This window comes from Lepisosteus oculatus, chromosome 9 (genome assembly GCF_040954835.1).
Source record: "Lepisosteus oculatus isolate fLepOcu1 chromosome 9, fLepOcu1.hap2, whole genome shotgun sequence".
Classification (NCBI taxonomy): Eukaryota; Metazoa; Chordata; class Actinopteri; order Semionotiformes; family Lepisosteidae; genus Lepisosteus; species Lepisosteus oculatus.
The window spans coordinates 17,648,149-17,666,194 of record NC_090704.1 but is presented as its reverse complement, the minus strand read 5'-3'; the positions used below and the strand labels follow the sequence as shown (position 1 = coordinate 17,666,194).

The window sequence follows — 18,046 nt, the reverse complement described above, 5'->3', positions numbered from 1 at the left end:
TGGTCTCCTTGGCAGTAAAACATATTGAACTGGAAGTCAGTAACAAATTACTCAAGAAATACAGCTATCCATTGTTTGGTATTCAATAATTAATCAAATATCTTGGTTTATGACTCTTAGAGGTTATCAACTTTCATCTCATGCCATAAACAATTGTAAAACTATAAATTAAACTGCTGCAATAGTGTTTAGAATGTTTCTGTCTCCTGACAATGTTTTGGACTAAATTAGAATAATTATTTCAATTAGACACCAGAAGCAAGGAGACAAATAATCATTACTTTGTGATCACTTTGGTTTTATTACAGTTTGAGACACAGCTTCTTCTGTTAATTCACCATCATTAATGTTTCAGAACTCTTCACTTGCCGTTTGGCAGATATCCAGACTCCTGTTGACAGTCTTACAGAGAGCTTCTCTTTAACTAGTAAAGGGGTATATTCAAAACATGTTTTTTTCCCTAAATTATTGGAGGGGCTGTTGTTGAGCATGGCTTGGGTGTAGATTCCTGTTAGGTGCTCCTATTTTAATTTATTTTTTTTCCTGCAAACAAGGTAATTTATTTAGTTCTATCTGAAATAATCCTGATATACAATGATGTTAGTTTGTTTACATTGTCCAAGATGAAAAAAAAGTAGGGACAATCAACAGAATCTACTCATCTGGATTCTGAATCATGCCTGGCTGAAAGTAATATTGCTTCGCGGGAGAGTAATGGTGAACTGACAGCGTTGATGTTGGTGGGGAGCAAGACACGAACGTCTGTTGAGCCCTTCAGATTTTAAAATCGCTGCACCATGAAAGAAAGAATCAAACAGGGAGTATAAGATGGTCAAACGGAAAGTGGAGGACCTAGATGGGAGATGTAGGAGAAATAATCTACACATCATCGGAGTGCCTGAGGGAGAGGAGGGTTTCTCAACCTCTGGTTGATCTTTAAGGGGTGAGCTAAACCCCCCTTCTGTCCTAGATCGCACTCACCGCTCTTGTTCCGCAGCCCAAGGACAGGGATAGACCCCGTCCCCTTTGCAGGTGCACTATTTCCAGGTGAAGGAAAGAATACTGTAACTGGTGAGAGACAAGGAACCAACCTCAGTATGATTACATGTTTTTTTTTGTCTGAACATTTCGGGAAGTGCTTTGTCTTAGTGGTAAAGATCTCCTGTAAACCCTAACCGGGTTTACAAACCAGAGTGCTAAATTACTAGATGAAGGGTTCTGTTTAGACCAGATTTGTGTGCACTATACCAGTGAAATCTGTAGACAATCTCAGACAAAGTTCGAATGGCGTAAGCCCAACATGCAATAACTCGGTCAGCCTTCCAGACACCAGATAGGGATTTCAAAAGGATCTTTACATTTTTCTGTTGGCGCGCATGGTGTCAAGAAAGTAGTTTCCCAGTGCGATCAGACTCACTGGTTCGGCATTGCCATCCAGGTAATGACACCATTAATTGTCGAAGAAAACTCAGTCTTCACTCAGGTTAGGAGATTGTCAAACAGAGATCTTTAATTCAATCAGGGGAGCATATCACAGAGAAAGGGTTTCCCCTAGCACTCACCCTAGACTGAAGTTACACTTTCCTTTTTATACATTAAAAGTAGGCAAGACTTTAACACATCAAAGGAATATAAGGCAAAAGGTGCAGTGTCAGAAGTCTTTCAAACACAAACAAACAGTACAGGAAGATGCCATTTGGCATCCTGCAATCTGTTTCATTTCTCTCTGGCTGAATACAAGGGTGTGAAGAATCACAGGCTTTAGTTGCAGAAAGACAGTGGTCTTAGGTACAAACAGAAAACCTTTCCCGTGCAAAGTCACAGTCTTCACCTTTCCACACTGTAAATAATTATTGTTTAGTAGAATAGTTTGGGTTTACAGTTTATGAATGTTTTCATTTGTCTGCTCCTAAACCATTAAATTGTTTCAGATTCTACCTTGGTGATCCCTATATATGGAAGAAAAAGAATATTTAGTAACTACCATCGCTTTAGTTTCTGTTTGCAAACAGGCGCTAAGGTATTAGTGAGTTTGTCTACATTTTTGTTTCCCCACCTGACTTCCAAATTTCCTATGTGAGCTTTATAGGGCAGTATGTAGTGTTAGACATATGGATTCTTCAACTGACCTATTCGGGCGGTAAGCAAACTGAAGTGGGTCAAAGGAGTCTTGGATAGAGCAATTTACAATTGAATATACAATATGACAATACTAGGTTTTCCAGGCACTTCATGACCACTGAAGTGAGTGCCACTGGGCGGTAATTGTTCAGATAAGTTACTTTGGTCTTCTTGGGCAGTGGCACAATTGTGGTTTTCTTGAAGCACTCAAATGACAGGGACAGAGAAAAATTAAAAAAATTCTATACACAGGAGATAGCTGGTCTGCACAGGTTTTAAGGACACGAGGGGAGACACCATCTGGGCCTGGATGTGGGTTTTCACTCTCTTAAAGCCTCTGCACTCCTCATGTTTAGAGAACTGTAACACAAAGTCCCCTGGTTCACTGGGAGCCTTTATAATGGACTTGGTGTTCTGAGCCTCAAAACGGGAGTAAAAGGTGTTCAGTTCATCTGGTAGAGATACTTCAGTGTAGTATACACTGGTGTTGCCTTTTTAGTTTGTGATAGCCTGCAAGCCTTGCCACATGCACCTTGAGTCACCCCCAAGCTGTTTTTCTAATTTGTACTTCCTGTTTTGCCAGTTTAATAGCTTTCTCCAGGTCTTCCCCTGATATTTTTATGCAGTTCTCTGTCAACTGATTTGAAGGCAGCAGACCACTCTTTAAATTTGCAGCCAATGTCTTTGTTCACCTCAATATTTCTCCTTACACTGTGGTTGTCCCCTCTTCCCTCTTCTATTTGCTATTGCTATTGAGCCCTTTGCTATATCTTTGTGTAGCTTTCTGCATATACATTTGGTGTTGGGGTTGGGATTGGTGAGGGGTGGTCTTGAGCATAAAGTCTCCTTTTATGCAGATGATGTATTACTATATTTAACAGATCCAGCCTCTTCCCTTCCTCTTGTAATCTCTGTCCTTGAACAGTTTAGTAAATGCCCTGGTTATAAACTTAACTTTAATAAGAGTGAGTAGTTTTCCATAAACCCCGCTGCTCAAAATTGCTCTCTTAGTCACTTTCATTTTAGATTTATGAATAATGGGTTTAAACATCAGGGTATAAAGTTAACCCTTTCCTCTTCTGACCTTTTAAAAAAGAATTTTCTACCTTTATTAGAACCAAACATTACTTTGCTTATTGGTCTACATTACCTATGACCTTAGTTGGACACATTACCTCTATCAAGATGAACATCCTACCTAAATTGTTGTCCTTATTTTAGTGTATTCCAATAGTTATTTCCAAATCCTTCTTTAGATCTCTTGATCAAAATATGTCTTCTTTTATTTGGAATAGTAAGTCCCTGAGAATATTTAAAGGATTTCTTCAAAGATCAAAAAGCACGGGGGCCTCACATTACCCAATTTGCTGTTTTATTATTGGGCAGCTAACAATGGGGTGATCTCTTATTGGAAGGCTTCCCTGTTACACTGCCCATCTTGATTACATATAGAATTGTCCTCCTGTTCTTCCTCTTCACTACCTGCCCTAGTATGCTCCTCCCTCTCTCAATTTCCCAATTAGAAAGTAATCCCTGGTTAGGTCTCTTGAGATTTGGGTTCAGTTCAGAAACACACTTTGGATTTCAGTGCTTCAATGTTTGTGCTCTCCATGTAAACCATTTGTTTCCTCCTTCTGTTATAGACCAGACATTCCTCCTTTGGAGCAATAGAGGTCTTACATTTGCAGAGACCTGCAGTATTTATTGATGTTTGTTTTGCCTCATTTGAACAGCTATCCGGTAAATTTAAGTTATCCAAATCACGCTTTCTTCATTACCTTCAGATTTTACACTTTATCTGAAACCAAGTGCCAAATTTTCTTGCCCTCCCTCCAGACTCATCTATTGATTTTATGCCTACATTAACATTAAGTGTTAAAGGTGTAATTTCCTGAATAAATTCCACAATACTGTCTCTGGATATCACTGCATTGGCTACTGTGAAATTCCTATGGGAACAGGATTTAGGATTTGAACTTTCAGAAGAATTATGGGAAACTGTTCTGTCTCAAATACATTCCTCATCTATATGTGTTTGGTTTGGTTTAAAACAGTTCAAAATAGTTCACTGTCTCCACTTCTCTAAGGTTAAGGTGGTTAAAATGTTCTCAAACACTGATCCTAAGTGTGATAAGTGCAAGTTGCCCCCTGCTGGTCTCTTCCACATGTGCTTGTCTTGTTCAGCACTGGAATCATTTTAGAAGTCTATATTTGAATATTTTTCAAAAACCTTTAATGTACCCCTTGAACCATCTCCTCTTATAGGTATCTTTGGTGTCCCTCATTATCACATTGTATCTAATATTCAGTTAGGCACCCTGCGAGATGTTTGATTTTTCTCCATCGGAAACAACCAGTTGCACCCACCTTCACTCACTGGGTAAGGGATCTAATGTACTTTCTCCACCTTCAAAAAAATATGTTTTCCCTCTGTGGCTCAACTGCAAAATTTTATTCTGAGTGGCAGCCCTTTTTAAATTTCTTTATACACTTGCAGTTCGATCCAGGCATATGAAAAACCTAAAAGACTGTGGCTTCCTTCTTCTGTCCTTTCATTACCCTTTTTCTTTTTTTTCTCTTTTTCCTTTACTTTTCTCTTCCAAATCTTTGATTTTCTTTTTTAACTCTATTATTCCTGTTTTTATATTACTATTGGATCTACACAGTTTGTTTAAGTACCAAGTCTTTCATGCCATGATGATTGTTCACATTTGTTCATTATTGTATATGGTACCATGCAATATTTTTTCTTTTCCCTGAAAAACCAATAATCAAATTGAATATAAATTATAAGAAATTAATACAACTCGGCTGTAAAGTATTATATATGTTGAATCAGAATTCTATTTTAATAGTCCTTTAGACAGTTTTAAACATTTATTTATGGTTTTGTCAAATCAGACGCAGCCATTCAAAATGCACGGTACCGCATGCAATTACCCACAGTGCACTACAGTGTACCGCAGTACGTGATTTGGCTGGCCAAAATGACAGACAGGGGCACTCGTGGTGCATTGGTTGTTAGTGAAACAATTTAATCATTTAATCTCTTTACTGTGCATGTTTTAATCAGCTTAGTAATCAATATTTATATGGAATTTTACAAAAGGAAATTTTAGTAGCTTAGCATAAAAAGAAGAGGACCATAATGTGTCTGAAGGTCATAAACAATATTAATTTAGGAACATAAACATATTATCTAAACTGTACAGTGGATATAAAAAGTCTACACACCTTTATTGAAGGTTTTTGTCATCTTTTTGATGTAAAGCCAGAAATCAAGATAAATCATGTCAGACATCTTTCCATCTTTAGTGTGACCTTGCAACCAACAAAATTCAAGATAAAAACAAATAGATAATTATTAGGAAAAATAATTGAAATGAAAAAATCTACAACACCCTGGTTGCATACGTGTGCACCCCCCACAGCTAATACTTTGTGGAAGCACCTTTTGCATTTATTACAGCATTAAGTCTTTGTGAATAAGTCTCTATTGTCACGGATGTCGGAAATGACGAACCGTGGAATGGCAGGAAAGCGTAAAAGACCCTATGCGTAGTGGCAAGACGGGGGTAAGCCCGGGCTCCGCTGTTCAGGAAATGCCGTATAGAAACCTATGCCCTCAGGTAGCGGACATGGGGCGACCTGGTGCTAAGCAGGTTTCAGGACATCCGAACGTCAATGCTGAGCGAAGGCAAATTAAAGACCCAGAAATATATAACCCCAGAGAGAGAGAAACACCGGAAGGAGAGCAAAGCACCGGAAACAAGAGACAGGACAGAGAAGGAGTGCCCTCTGGCTGCAGAGGGCGTGACATCTATCACCTTTGCACACCTGGACTTTGCAATTTAATCCCACTCTTCCTTGCAAAAGAGTTCAAGCTCCTTCATATTGCCAGGGGATCTTCTGTGCACACCCCTCTTTAGGTTATTCTACAGGTCTGGGCTCTGACTGGGCCATTCCAAGACTTTGATCTCCCTTTTCTGAAGCCATTTCTTTGTTGACTTGGATTTGTGCTTTGGGTCATTATTATGTTGGAAGGTGAAATTCCTCTTCCACCACCATGCTTCACAGTAGGTATGGTGTTCTTTGGATGATGAGCTATGTTGTCTTTGCACCAAACATATCTTTTAGAATTAAGTCCAAAAAGTTCACCCTTTGTCTCATCAGACCATAAGACATTTTTCCACATGTTTTATGGTGGTTGAATGTATTTGTTTGAAAAATCTGACGGGTTTGGAAGTTCTTTTTTGTGAGAAATGTCTTCCGTCTTGCCACCCCTACCTTACTGACGTGTGCAGAATACAGGAGATTGTTGTCACATGCAAGGAGTGACCAATACCTGCCAGAAATTCCTGCAGCTCCTTTAAAGTTGCTGTAGGCCTCTTGGAGGGCTGTCCTGATCTTCTCAATGTCCCTGTGGTGCCACATTTTCTTCACTTATCGATGATAGTCTTCAGGCTCCATGGTAAATCCAATGCCTTTGATATTCGTTTATCCCCCTCTCCTGATCAGTACCTTTCAACAATAAGACCCTGTAGATGTTTTGTCAGTTCCTTGCGGACCATGGCTATCCCAGTAGGATGCAACCACGTTTCAAGGAAATCCTACAGGAACAGATGATTTGTATTTGGGGTTAATCAGAATCACTTTCACTGGCTGGTATCGGTAGTTTAAATAGAAAATACACACCATATTCTACTTTCTTCCTAAACATTTTAAGCATCAAAATCTTTTGTAAGTCGGTTGTTCAAAGTTTTCTTTTAACAAATACAATTTTCTTTGAAAAATAGCAAATATTATTGACGCTATATTTACATTTTTAAAATTTGATTAATATGGAATATAATATGGAATCGCGTATCTAAAGAAATCAATAACGATATAATTAGATTAATATACTGTAGTTCAAATCCAGCTAAACTAAAAATTAGTATATGGATATAATTATATCGTTATTAATTTCTTTAGATACGCGATTCCATATTATATTCCATATTAATCAAATTTTAAAAATGTCAATATAGTGTACATAATATTTGCTGTTTTAGTTTTTCAAAGAAATTTTTATTTGTTAAAAGAAAAGTCGAAAACTTTGAACAACCGACTTACAGCAAGGAAAGCACACACCTAAACCATTACGCCACAGACATAATCACATGGGAAGGAGTAAAACTGAAGCAGACATTTCCAAAGAAAGTGTACTACTGTGATAATTTGAACTACGGTATATGAATATAATTATATCGTTATTAATTTCTTTAGATACGTGATTCCATATTATATTCCCTATTAATCAAATTCTAAAAAATATGCTTTTGTTTACTGCAATAACGAGCATTTTCGCAGAAAAGGTTAAAACATTATAACTTTTTACAAAGTATATAAACTTAATATAGTCAGAAGGAGCATGTAAAACCGTTGTTTTTAATGTAACCAAATGCAAGACTTTGATGCTTAAAATGTTTAGGAAGAAAGTGGAATACTGTTGTGTATTTTTTATTTAAACTACCAATACCAGCCATATACAGTTTACGTAATATGTTTATGTTCCTAAATTAATATAGTTTATGAGCATGTGAAAGGCACAGGGAATCGGAGATTCTCAAAACTTTCTTTGTATGATTGGAAACGAATATGTGATCAGATCAACAAAATGCTGTGGTGTGACTTGTTGTCAATGGAAAAATAAAGTATTTTCGTCTTGCAACAGTTAAACTAATACAGACGGTTACAAAGGGACGGTTGAGCTTATAGCCTGCCCAAGGTCATTCATTATTAATTCTATTAGTAATATCTTCCGTAAAGACTTTGGTGCATAAAATATTTCTAAATAATTTAATTATTTATGATGAAAGTGGAAGGTTGTGTACTTTTGTCCAACAGAGCAATCTTGCTTTTATAAAATATATCCGACTTTTTAATGATTAATGATAAACATGCTGTAATACACAGTTTAAAATTATTAAAAGTGTATACAACTTAAATTCTTAATTGGAAAAAGATTGTCCCTCAGCAGTGTTATTTGGCGACAGCTCAAATGCCGTACATCAGACGTTAAGCTTAATTAGCTCCACCTGGTGGTTTTACAAGGTCTTACAAGGTACTTCCGGATACTATTATCATAATCTAATTTGCATACGCTTTAATGCAGTATATTGCGCCATGCCCACTGCATTTTACCGCAGTGTACCTCGCTCATTTTTTCCATTTTGGATGCATCTGTACCTTTTAAAAAATCAACCATCAGAATCATTTACCTATTTTCATTATGATTAAATTATGTGCATATGTCGGGCTTTGAGGAAAGTGGCTCAAGTTTGCTTCAGATTTCAGTGAGTGCCCATTAATGAGTTTTTAAAAAGTCACCCACACTTTTTGATCATCATAGTTTTCTACATAATTAAAATAGAACTGTGATTTATGTGTTTAAAAAACATTATAGTATGCTATATTTTCATGTTATGAAGGTAACCATGATATGATAGAAATAAAAAAGTCTAAATCCATATCCTCGGATTTTTAATTTTTCTATATTGTAGCCTAAACTGTCATCTTTATCCAATTTTGGTTAGTGCCCCTCTTTGGGATTATTCCAGTATTACAAGATGGCTATTGTGTGAGTGAGCTCAAATCAGTTCTGTAAAAGCCACATATAAGAGAGGATTTGTTCTATATGAAATTTCACACCTACTTTGTTTGCCTGTCTTAACTGTGAAGCATAGAATACTTTTTGTTTTGTTGTTCCCTTCAGTCTATGACACTAATTAGATGTGTTGAAATTGAGTAGGACACTTTTAAAAATGAAAATGCACTAATCCTGAGACGATGTTTGCTGCCACCAGATCCAGAGAACACGGCATTACTGTGTTTAGTTTTGCTTGGCTGCCAGCCTTCTCTTGCTTAGAAAAGACTCACCATGAGCAATTAAGAGCTTCTGGGGGGCAAATGGAGATGATTTCTTCATCAAGAAAGCAAACTGATTTTCAGCTTCTGAAAAAAGGAGATTTTGCATTAATAGGGGGTCTGTTGTGTTGTGTTGAACACAGGGTGGCTAGGCATGCCGATATTCTCTTCCCTGCCATGTTGACAGCTTTATGAAGCCTCATTATCTACCACATCATTATAGTAGTGCTAAATCGAAATAATCAGTCATTTTTTATATTCCCTATGTTTCTGCATTATTTGTGGGTCCAATTAACTTAAGTGTTATTAGCACAAATCTTTCCTAAAAGGGGAAAAGCAACACTTGTCTGTGCACACCTAGAATTAAACAGATATTAATTAAATCTGTAGTGATGTTGTGTTGTAGGTTTACACACTGGAGAAAAAAGATTCGAAGCTCGTCTCTTCTTGTTCAGAAGCAATACCTGCTTTCTGAACATAATGCAATAGAAATAAAAAAAAACACCAATGCAAGGATATTTTCTCATATTTTTTAAATTTCTCTTTTATATTGAATTGAATTGAAAAGATGTCACTAAAAATATATTTTTAAATCTGTATTTTCTGCTGTATGTGGTAAATACAGATGCAGCCATTCAAAGTGCGCGGTACAGGCACGTACCAGAGGTAACTGGCTACGGCGTCACGCATTGTGACGCACGATGACGCGCGGTACCGTGGTACGTGACTGGTTGACTGACAGGGGCACTCGTGGTCCGTTGGTCTGTCGTAGAAAGATTTACAGTAAATGTCTTTACTGTGCCTGTTTTAGTATTTATATTTATATGGAATTTTACCACTGAAGGGAAATCTTAGTAGCTGAGCATAAAAAGAATAGGAGCATACTGTAACGCGTGTGAAGGCCATAAACGATATTAATTTTGGAACATAAACATACAGTATATGGCTGGTCTTGGTACTTTAAAGAAAAAATACACACCAGTATTCCATTTCTCCCTAAACATTTTAAGCATCGAAGTCTTTAACTAACGTGATACCGGAGTCAACAAGCATACTTTTAGAATTTGATTAAAACGGAATATAATATGGAATCGCGTATCTAAAGAAATTAATAATGATATAATTATATTCATGTACCGCAACACAAGCCGGAATCCAGCTGGAGCCATGACTTTTTTTTAACAAACATTTCTTTGAAAAAATAAAATGTTTCCCTGGGTCAGAGATTAAATAAAACTTCACTCGCACCAAACAAATTTATATTTCTAAATATCACAACGTGATCAAATTTAAGTCATTTTAATAACAATGAAAAGTCACCTATGCGTTACAATATAAACATTTATATTTATATTTGCATAACTATAAACAAGATAATTATTTACAGTGGAGATCTTTTAGATCTTCTTTAATCAACAAAAATTCAAAATCCATCTTCTTTTTTCATTCTTTCTATATTTCTTCCAAAACACAGCTATTCACACTTCAGATTATACCCAGTTGCACTCACATCTTAATTCATATGAACATGTAACACATACATTTGTGAGACCATATGATATTTTTCTTGATAATGATAATGCTTCTTTATTAGCCCTATACAATTTCTTGCATTAGGAATTCATCTTTTCACATACCCCAGCTTTTCTCCATTGAGACACAGACAGGGAGAGAAGCTGGGGGTCAGAGCATAGGGTCTGCCATTGTACAGCACCTCTGGAGTAGTTAGGGTTAAGGGCCTTGCTCAGGGGCCCAACGGAGTAGGATTCTTCTGCTAGCCACAGGATTTGAACTGGCAACCTTCCAGTTACAGGCACAGATCCTTAGCCACAGAGCCACCACTCCACCTGTGTGGCTGTGTTGTTTAATCTTTCAGTGATTCCCTGGTTAAAAAACATTTTGAAAGTTAGTTGTGGAAAATGTAAAGATATTTCTCTGTACTGGCCTAACTCTGTAGTATTTGGTTTATACCAACATATTTATTTGTTAATTGCTGCTGGGAAGTATTATTTTGGGGGGGAGAATTAGGATTTTTTTTTAAAGAAATGCCAGTGGTTTTAAGTCTTCAAAACCACGTGTTTTTCTTGAACTGTTTATCACTAAATTATGGTTATAGAGTATTATTAAGTGTTATGATTCAGCTTTCTTTAGGGTTTGCTTGGAGGCGATATGTTTGTGAAATAAATACCCATTTGTATATATAATCAAATATTTTTAGCCTTTTTTAATATTTTTTAATATTTTTAGCAAACATTGAGCAGCAAAAATACTCACACATTTTGTAGGTTTGGTTTTGCAGATATCTGCAGTTACTTCTTTGCATATATTATTGTACAGCTGGCATTGTGCAATCATTTACAAATTAATTATTGCAGTTCATTAATTTATTACAGTACATTTTACCTTTAACAGTTTTTTTCTTTACTTTTATAGGTGATTTCAAGTTGTAAGGATAATTCTGATATGGAAGCCAGCCGTGGCAAAACTAAGGTAAGTCAAGGCGTTTCACCTTTCATACACATTGGGCTAATTAGTTAACTCCACTGTTTGACATCTACTGTATGGTTGTCAAAGCCTGAGCCTTGAATAGCCTGCAGTCAGGAACACTGAAACTATACAATCTAAATCTTTAACTACTCTTGCTTAATTTATGATCTAAAACATGTTTTTAGTTCATTATAAGCAGAAAAGTATTATATAATTGTCTACTTAAAATGAATGAGGACAATGTCCATAAACAAGTTTTATTGAAAAATAATGAAAACTGTAATTGTGTTGGGAAGCAATTTTTTTAAGTGAGCAAAGCTAACAAAACAAAAGCTAAGAGGTACTAAAATGTTCAATACTCAAGGAAGACAAGAGTACAGCCCATACAGGCACAGAAGATCTGTTTTATAAGCAGTTGAGGTACTGTACTGTATTGTATACAGTATGTAATGGGCAGTGGCTTATTAGATGCTAATTATTTTCCTGTCTGGAGCTATGCACCTTTGGAAGTATTGATAGATGCACAGAAAATACTGAGAGGACCTTGTGTAACTGTTTTAATTTAGTTTAAAACCTTAGTCCAGCAATCATTCCCTCTAATATTCTGTAGTTGTTCATGTCATATACTGCATCTAGTTATTCATCTATGGTAGGAGTAGTGTATGGGGTTCAAAAATTGTATTGTTGACACTGATGTTGTTTGTACAGGTGAAAGTGACCATAGCATCTGTTGGTATTTTTATTTGGATTGCTTACTGTACATTTCTTATGCCATTTTTAAGTTCTCTGTTGCTTCAGTTAAATGTAGGCTGCTGCTACAAGTACAGTTTGAGAGTAGATGGGTTGATGGTTTTAATTAAAACAGATGGATTACATCCTGGGCATTATCCAGAAGAGTAACATCTTAAAATAATAAGCATGTTTGACATTTTAGTGCAATGCATTTCAATTTGAAAGCACTGTACAGTGTGACATAGAATAAGCAGTGTGTTATACTCACAGGTATTAGATTACCAGTAAATCAAAAAAATATTTTCAGAATAGAGTGTATTAAATTATACTCATGGTCCATAAAAAAGTGTGCTACAATAAACTGTTTTTTAAAACTCTTTCATGGGTGTGCCTTAGGGCATTGAATAGGATTTAGAGCAAAATTCATGGTTCACCTTGTAGGGTCATTGTGATTCTTTTTCATGTGTATCTAGGGGCCTGTTTCTGAGGGCCTGTGTGTATTAATTTAAATAGGTTTCTGAAATATACTTGCATTCATGCACCTTGTGCATTTGTGAACATGGCAGATATCCCTCCAGTGAGACAGTAGTTTATTTTTCTTGCTTAAAATGCAACATTGCATCTTGATGTAGCTTGGCATCCACATCAATAAAGGAAATATAATTTATTTAAAAACCTGAGATGAGAAATATTACTGAGGTCACTGCATTCTTTATTTTCTGTCCAGTTGCTTCTGTTTTCATGGTCACATACAGATGTAGCCTTTAAGAATGTGTATTAAAACTCCGTAACGCATTACAGGGGCTGCACGTTACCACGGCATGTAATTTGCTGGTCAAAGATGGTGGCACTTGTGGTGCATTAATTGTTAGTGAAGCGATTGCTTTATTTAATCCCTCAACTGTGCATGTTTAAATCTGCTAAATATGTAATATTAATATGGAATTTTGCAACTAAATGGAAATTTATTGGGTAGTTGAACATAAAAATAACAGGAGCATAACGTCTCTGAACATCATATACAATATTAATTTAGAAATATAAATATATGATACATACTGTTTATGGCTGGTAGTTGTAGCTAAAATTAAAAGAAAATACACAAGAGTATTTTATTAATCAAAGTGTTTAACTTAGTCACTTACTGTGGTTATTTTGGCAAAGTTTTGATGTGTTCGTTCTGACTATATTACAGTATGTTTATACGGTATACTTTTTAAAAAGCTATAATGTTTTAACCTTTTTTATGAATACTTGATGTTGTTATTGCAGTAAAAACCTTGTACGCTTTAGAATCCACTTAATAGGGAATAAAATATGGAATAGCGTATCTAAAGAAATTAATAATTATATTAATTTAAGGATATATATATACAGTCATATATTTATATAGCTATTACCACATTCCACTTTCTTTGCAAATATCTGCATTGATTTCTTTGACTTACTCAAGATTACTTTGGAAACATTTTAACCTGTCTGTTTCAACAATGTTTCTAAGTGGCGCTCTGGTACAATGGATTTGGTGCGTGCTTATCAACTTGAGGACAGTGTTCGATTTCCAGTCAGGGTACAAGCTTTTCCTTTAACAAATAAAAACTATTTTTTTAAACATAAAATAGTAAATATTATGCACACTATATTAACATTTTATTATTTTTATATATGACAATGTATTCAATTTTAAAAATGATATCAATAAATTAAAAATATGAATGAGCAAATGTAAATACTGTCAACAGTGGGAGTAAAAACCAGTTCAACTGGTTTAATTCAATTCAATTCAAAATACATCCCAATGGGGACTTCAAGACAAAAGCTTTAAAATCTAAGCCTTAAAATGAAACCGTATGTATTTTAATTATAATCAAGAATAATAAAGTGGCATTAAAAAGACCACTGAAACTGAATTATAATAACATACAGATGTACTGAAGCCAAAATGTGCGGTGAAACCCTGTACCGCGGGAATTGAGCTACAGGCAACCACAGACGTGATTCGATGGCCAAAATAATCGACAGGTAGCACTTGTGGTGCATTAGTTGTTAGTGAAACAGTTGCTTCTTTTAATCTCTGTGCTATGCATGTTTAAATCCATTTAATATGGAACTTTACAGCTAAAGGGAAATTTTGGTAGCTGAGCATAAAAATAACCAGAGCATAAAATCTCTGAATGTCATAAACAATATTACTTTGTGAATATAAATATATTATACAAACTGTATATGGCTGGTAGTGGTAGTTTAAATAAAAAATGCACAACAGTATACCACTTTCTTCATAAACATTTTATGCATCAAAGTCTTTGAATTGGTCACATATTGTGGTTATTTTGGAAAAGTTTTGACCTGCTCGTTCTGACAATATTAAGTTTATATACTTTATAAAAAAGCTACAATGTTTTAACCTTGTCTATGAATACTTGCTCGTTATCGCAGTAAAAAAACATGTGCTTTTTAGAATCCGCTTAATAGGGAATATAATATATAATTTCTTTAGATGGTATCTAAAGAAATTAATAACAATATCAACTTAAGGATCTAAATATAATATATCTCAAAGTATTACTGTAGTCCATTTTCTTTGTAAACATCTGCAACAATTTGGCTCATTCACTCGTGATTACTGTGGAAACATTTTGCCTGTCCTTTTCAGCTATAGCTTAAATTTCTGAGCTGCGTGTTGGTACAGTGGCTGCCTCGCATTCTGGAAGCCCATGTTTGATTCCCGGTCAGGGCACAAGTTTTCCTTTAACAAATAAACATTCCTTTTTTAAAAAAGCAAAAATCGTAAATATTATGGACACATTATATTGATTTTTTTGGTACTTCTAAATATCACTTGTTATCACTTGTTCAAAGTTTAATTATATTAACAACATGAATGGGCAAAATTGAATACTATCAACAGTGGGAGTAAAAACCAGTACAACCGGTTTAATTCAAGTCAATTAAAAAAACCTTATTCATTCAAGTGGGGCAATTAAAGACAATCCTTTACGACAAGCCTTTAAAACGAAATTGTATATATTATAATTATAATCAAGAATAACAAAGCAGTATTAAAAAGATTGCTGAAACTGAACTATAATAACGTATCTGATAATTATTAACAATATGAATTAATTCATAACAACTAATAATTTAACAACTAATAATTTTGTTCGGGGTGATTTGTCACTGTTTTCACAACCTTCGCTTTCTTATTAAAACCCCTATTTTTAAGACAGGGTGATCCAGACCTCTCTTTAATTTAAGTAGATAGCTGCGTCAGTTTGTGTAGGTTTTATTTTTGTTATAATTACTAAAACCTTGAAATCATGCCTTGGGGACTCATTCCTAGTATAATCCAAACAAAACAGCCGCTGGGCACACCTTGATCTTGACATGCATGTGTGAAGTAGGGTTAATAGCTTCTGGTTAAAAAAGGTTACGGATTTGTGTTAAGATTTGTATCTATTTTGGCAAAATAGTATGGCAAATATAACTTCGGTTCTACTGTTTATCGCCTTATATAGTGATTATTATACATGCGTGTTGTGTGATGTGGTTTTTGGGGTTACAATAAATTGAACACAGATTTGTATCTGTTTGGGGAATAGTTCGTATTCCATATTAAATCACACTGTTAGGCTATATACTGCAATGAGAAAAATAAATCTTACACAGGACTTTTTTCTCCCAATCAGGATTTTTTAAGCATTGCTTTCTCGTCACCCGATGCGCCACATGTGCAAATCACATGAAGTCATATCCACAGATACAACTATACGGAAACCGTAGCATAGACAGGCCAATGAACTGTAGTGGATCATACAGTATACTGTAAAAATATATCATGTATACAATACGATACTGTATGGTTTTAAAGCCACTACAATACAATATGTGAAATATATTTTTATAATCGAAATTTACTTGTTGCTGAAATTAAGGCAAATGATAAATTATCTAAATGCACATCGCGTTCACAAGCCACAGTATTAGGGATGTTGAAATTAACCAGTTTCGCTATTAACCACAGTTAAAAACATCACTTTTTTGAAACCGTGAGAATTTGAGAAAAATTCTATTTTAGAATCCACTGTAAATACATGACAATGAGTCACAATGTCAAATGAGGGACAGGCTGAGACTGAATATTGGAATATTTCCATTTGCCACTGCTTACTTTTCCCCCATCATATTTATGTTTTTTAATATAAAGTAGGTTACATGTTTTATTTGCAGGACCAAAAGAATGTTATGAAAAAAACAATAAAATGTTTAATTATGCCATGCGTTGTGTCTTTATTTCCCTCCATAATGTCTCAGAATAAATTACCTGAAAAAAATCGTAAAACTGTGATTATTTCCTGAGCCTATAATCGTACCACCAAAATCTCACACCTTGACATCCCTACACAGTATAAAAATAAACAAAGTAATTTTGTTTTTGTAAATAAACAAATATTAATTTTATATTATTAATATTGTATTACACAGTTTAAAATTAATAAAAGTCTAAACAATATCCAACTTAAATTCTATAATTGGAAAAAGATTGTCCCTCAGCATTGGTCAGGCGTTTTCTGGCGATAGCCCAAATGCTTCCACACGCCACATTAAGCTTTCACTGCTGCACCTGGCGTTTTTTCAAAGTAGTGCAGTCCAAAAACAGATTTTTAAAATCGGTGTGGGTTATGTTGCGGGCAATGCACTGTGCTGCAGTATACAGCAAACATTCTTAATCTGTTTGTGATGAGTTTGAAAGTCTCAGTGCATGCCATTTACACAAAGAAAGAGATTAAAATCCCAGCTGTATAGGAGACTAATTTGTCTCGGATTTTTTAGCTTCTTGTAAGAACAGATGAACTACAAAAGCACTTCATTCAGTGTTATAAAAATGTGCATAGGCAGAGACTGTTTCTTTTATACACATGCAAGCATGTAAAATGTGAAACGGAACACAAACAGGACTCTTTATTTCCTTGTCTTCAATTTATGGTATATATTGTATATACTGTACGCTATACAGATGCAGCCATTCAAAATGAGCGGGGTACGATGCGGTACAACACAGTGGGCGTGTTGCAAAACGCATCATAATGCATCATTTTGCGTCATACCACATTTTACTGCATACACATTAAATTATGTTAATAGTATCCGGAATCACCTTGTAAGCTAATATAGCTTAACATTTCATGGACAGCATTTGAGCTGTCACCAGAAAGCACCCAGTTTTGAATCCTGATCACTGTTGAGGGACAATATTTATTCAATTAAGAATTTAAGTTGTATACTCTTTAGACTTTTTAATTTAAACTGTGTATTACAGCATGTTTATCATTAAACATTAAAAAGTTGGTATATTTTATGAAAGCAAGATTGCTCAGTTGGACAAAAGTATACAACCTACCACCTTTATTATAAATATTATAATTATGCAGAAATATTTTATGCATCAGTCTTTACCAAGATATTACTTATAGTATGAATAATGAATGACCTTGGACAAGCTGTAAACTGAAAGTACACGTATTACCCTGGTCCACTGAATCTCCGAAACTGTACTGTATATGGCTGGTATTGGTAGTTAAAAGAAAAAATACACACCAGTATTCCATTTCTCCCTAAAGGTTTTAAGCATCAAAGTCTTACATGTGGTTATTTCAGAAACGGTTTTACGTGCTCCTTCTGACCATATTACGTTTATATACTTTGTGAGAAAAGTGATAATTTTAACCTTTTCTGCGAATACGCTCGCTATCGGAGTAAACAAAAGCATACTTTTAGAATTTGATTAATAGGGAAT

The 18,046-nt window shown here is 35.0% G+C and overlaps 1 protein-coding gene across 1 annotated transcript in view; it reads left to right on the top strand.

Annotated features, from left to right (window-relative positions):
• Positions 1-18,046, top strand: part of LOC102696525 (DAB adaptor protein 1) — a 362,145-nt gene that overhangs the window by 164,178 nt on the left and 179,921 nt on the right. The window contains exon 2 of the mRNA XM_069194212.1: positions 11,464-11,520. The gene's annotated coding sequence lies outside the window, so the exon portion shown is untranslated. The remainder of the gene's footprint in view (positions 1-11,463; positions 11,521-18,046) is intronic.